The sequence below is a fragment of the Eubalaena glacialis genome, chromosome 8, assembly GCF_028564815.1.
Source record: "Eubalaena glacialis isolate mEubGla1 chromosome 8, mEubGla1.1.hap2.+ XY, whole genome shotgun sequence".
In the NCBI taxonomy this organism is placed as follows: domain Eukaryota; kingdom Metazoa; phylum Chordata; class Mammalia; order Artiodactyla; family Balaenidae; genus Eubalaena; species Eubalaena glacialis.
In genome coordinates, this window is record NC_083723.1 from 16,802,774 (window position 1) to 16,807,318 (window position 4,545).

The 4,545-nt window shown below is 38.7% G+C and overlaps 1 pseudogene; it reads left to right on the forward strand.

Annotated features, from left to right (window-relative positions):
- The first annotated feature begins 476 nt into the window (after nucleotides 1-476).
- Nucleotides 477-2,382, forward strand: LOC133096126 (60 kDa heat shock protein, mitochondrial-like; annotated as a pseudogene).
- The last annotated feature ends 2,163 nt before the right edge of the window (nucleotides 2,383-4,545 follow it).

Below are 4,545 nucleotides of genomic sequence, written 5' to 3' on the forward strand. Positions count from 1 at the left end.
CAATTAATGAATAAAAATAAGCAAAATAACTATGTCAACCATAAACCTTGGGGATGGGAACATACACTATCAGTTAAGTCAATTTGCCATTTCCCACCATGTTTGTTTGGGTTTTTTTTTTTTTTTTTTTTTGGAAACACAATTCATGTTGTGGGTATGTGTTTCAATCACATATACATCCACTGCAAGAGTTAAATTAGACCACTGATGCCAAAACTAAAAACTGAGTCTCAACACCAATGTTCATAGCAGCATTATTCATGATAGCCAACCAAAAGGTGGAAACAACCCAGTGTCCATCCACGGATGAGTAGACAAACAAAATATGGTCTATTTATACACTAGAATATTATCCAGCCTTAAAAAGGAAATTCTGACACATGGTACAACACGGATGAGCCTTGAAAACGTTATACTAAATGAAATAAGCCAGTCGCAAAAAGACAGATATTATCCCTCACTCGCCGCCGACGGCCTGTCTCGTCGCCCGCAAGCCGTGCCGCTGCCCCAGAAATGCTTCGATTGCCCGCAGTCCTTCGCCAGATTAGGCCAGTGTCCAGGGCACTGGCTCCTCATCTCACTCGGGCTTATGCCAAAGATGTAAAATTTGGTGCAGATGCCCGAGCCTTAATGCTTCAAGGTGTAGACCTTTTAGCCGATGCTGTAGCCGTTACTATGGGGCCAAAGGGAAGGACGGTGATTATTGAACAGAGTTGGGGAAGTCCCAAAGTGACAAAAGATGGTGTGACTGTTGCAAAGTCCATTGACTTAAAAGATAAATATAAAAATATTGGCGCGAAACTTGTTCAAGATGTTGCCAATAACACAAACGAAGAGGCTGGGGATGGCACCACTACTGCTACTGTACTGGCACGCTCCATTGCCAAGGAAGGCTTTGAGAAGATTAGCAAAGGTGCTAATCCAGTGGAAATCAGGAGAGGTGTGATGTTAGCTGTTGATGTTGTAATTGCTGAACTTAAGAAGCAGTCTAAACCTGTGACAACCCCAGAAGAGATCGCCCAGGTTGCTACTATTTCTGCAAATGGAGACAAAGAAATCGGCAACATCATTTCTGATGCGATGAAAAAGGTTGGAAGAAAGGGCGTTATCACAGTAAAGGATGGAAAAACACTGAATGATGAATTAGAAATTATTGAAGGCATGAAGTTTGATAGAGGGTATATCTCTCCATACTTTATTAATACATCAAAAGGTCAGAAATGTGAATTCCAAGATGCCTATGTTCTGTTAAGTGAAAAGAAAATTTCTAGTGTCCAGTCCATTGTTCCTGCTCTTGAAATTGCCAATGCTCACCGTAAGCCCTTGGTCATAATTGCTGAAGATGTGGATGGGGAAGCTCTAAGCACACTCGTTTTGAATAGGCTGAAAGTTGGTCTTCAGGTTGTAGCAGTCAAAGCTCCAGGTTTTGGTGACAATAGAAAGAACCAGCTTAAAGACATGGCTATTGCTACTGGTGGTGCAGTATTTGGAGAAGAAGGACTAACTCTAAATCTTGAAGATGTTCAGCCTCATGACTTAGGAAAAGTTGGAGAGGTCATTGTGACCAAAGATGATGCCATGCTCTTGAAAGGAAAAGGTGACAAGGCTCAAATTGAAAAGCATGTTCAAGAAATCATCGAGCAGTTAGATATTACAACTAGTGAATATGAAAAGGAAAAACTGAATGAACGTCTGGCAAAACTCTCAGATGGTGTTGCTGTGCTAAAGGTTGGTGGGACAAGTGATGTTGAAGTGAATGAAAAGAAAGACAGAGTTACAGATGCCCTTAATGCTACACGAGCTGCTGTGGAAGAAGGCATTGTTTTGGGAGGGGGCTGTGCCCTGCTTCGGTGCCTTCCAGCCTTGGATTCAATAACTCCAGCTAATCAAGATCAAAAAATTGGTACAGAAATTATTTAAAAAGCACTCAAAATTCCTGCAATGACCATTGCTAAGAATGCACGTGTCGAAGGATCATTGATAGTTGAGAAAATTTTGCAAAGTTCTTCAGAAGTTGGTTATGATGCTATGCTTGGAGATTTTGTGAATATGGTGGAAAAAGGAATCATTGATCCAACTAAGGTTGTAAGAACTGCATTACTGGATGCCACTGGAGTGGCCTCTCTGTTAACTACAGCAGAAGTTGTAGTCACAGAAATTCCTAAAGAAGAGAAGGATCCTGGAATGGGCGGGATGGGAGGTGGTATGGGAGGTGGCATGTTCTAATTCCTAGAATAGTGCTTTACCATCATTAATGAGCTGTGAGAGGAAGCTCAAGGCAGCGTTCCTCACCAATAACTTTAAGAGAGGTCAGTTGAAGGAGATGACTGAAGAAAAGGCTGGCTGATGTTTAAGAAGATCACTACAACCATCAGTTACTGGTTTCAGTTGACAACATAGAATGGTTTACTGCTGTCATTGTCCATGCCTACAGATAATTTATTTTGTATTTTTGAATAAAGACATTTGTACATTCCTGGTAAATGAGTATAAGAGCCATGCACCAATGTACTGCTTTCAACTTAAATCACTGAGGCACTTTTACTACTATTCTGTTAAAATCAGGATTTTAGTGATTGCCATCAACAGATGAGAAGTTAAGAAGCAGCCTTTCTGTGGAGGGTAAGAATAATTGTGTACAGAGTAGAGCAATATCCAATTATGTGACAACCTTTGTGTAATAAAAATTGTTTAAAGTTAAAAAAAAAAAGACAGATATTATAAGATTCCACTTATATGAGGCATTAGAGAAGACAAATCCATAGAGACAGAAAGTAGAATGGTGGTTGCCTGGAGCTGGGGGGACAGCAGAATAGGGAGTTATTTTTAATGGGTAGTTTCTGTTTGGGATGATAAAAGAGTTCTGGAGATGGATTGTGATGGCCACACAACAATGTGGATGTATTTAATGCCATTGAATTGCACACTTAAAAATGGTTAAAATGGTAAATCATGTTATGCATATTTTACCACAATTTAAAAAACAAAACAAAACAAAACAGTATTAGGAGAAGATTCCCAACCCACTGGCCCTTTTTCTGCTGCTCAAGACCACCTGACTTTTTCTTAGTCCAAGGTCTTTATATTTACTCTTCTGTCTTCCTGAAATACTCTTCACCAGCACTTCACATAATTGGTTCCATCTTGACATTTAGATGTCACTCAAGTTTCTCCTTCTCCAGAATCAGACTCCCTGACTTAGACTATACTACAAAGGTACAGTGATCAAAACAGTATGGTACTGGAACAAAAACAGAAATATAGATCAATGGAACAGGATAGAAAGCCCAGAAATAAACCCAAGCAACTATGGTCAGTTAATCTAAGACAAAGGAGGCAACCCCGTACATTGGAGAAAAGATAGTCTTCTTCAATAAATGGTGCTGTAAAACTGGACAACTATATGTAAAAAAATGAAACTAGAACATTCTTTAACACCATACACAAAAATAAACTCAAAATGTCTTAAAGACCTAAAAGTAAAACTGGATATTATAAAGCTCTTAGAGGAAAACATAGGCATAACACTCTTTGACATAAATCACAGCAATATCTTTTTCGATCTTTCTCCCAGACTAAGAAAATTTAAAAAATAAATAAACAAATGGGACTTAATTAAACTCAAAAGCTTTTGCACAGCAAAGGAAACCACAAACAAAACGAAAAGACAACCCACAGAATGGGAGAAAATATTCGCAAACAATGCAACCGACAAGGGATTAGTCTCCAAAATTTACAAACAGCTCATGCAGCTCAATATCCAAAAAACAAACTACCCAATCCAAAAATGGGCAGAAGACCTAAATAGACATTTCTCCAAAGAAGACATACAGATGGTTAAAAAGCACATGAAAACATGCTCAACATCGCTAATTATTAGAGAAATGCAAATCAAAACTACAATGAGATATCACCTCACACCAGTCAGAATGGCCATCATCAAAAAATCTACAAACAATAAATGCTAGACAGGGTGTGGAGAAAAGGGAACCCTCCTACACTGTTGGTGGGAATGTAAATTGGTACAGCCACTATGGAGAACAGTATGGAGGTTCCCTAAAAAACTAAAAATAGAGCTACCATGTGATCCTGCATTCCCACTCCTGGGCATGTATCTGGAGAAAAACATGGTTTGAAAGGATACATGCACCCCAGTGTTCATTGCAGCACTGTTTACAATAGCCAAGACATGGAAACAACCTAAATGTCCATTAACAGATGAATGGATAAAGAAGATGTGGTACATATATACAATGGAATATTACTCAGCCATTAACAAAAATGAAATAATGGCATTTGCAGCAACATGGATGGACCTGGAAATGATCATAACTAAGTGAAGTCAGAAAGAGAAAGACAAATATCATATGATATCGTTTATATGAAGAATCTAAAAAAAATGATACAAATGAACTTATTTACAAAACAGAAACAGACTCACAGACTTAGAGAATGAACTTATTGTTACCAGGGGGGAAGAGTAGGGGGGAGGGATAGATTGGGAGGTTGAGCTTGACATATACACACTGCTATATTTAAAACAGA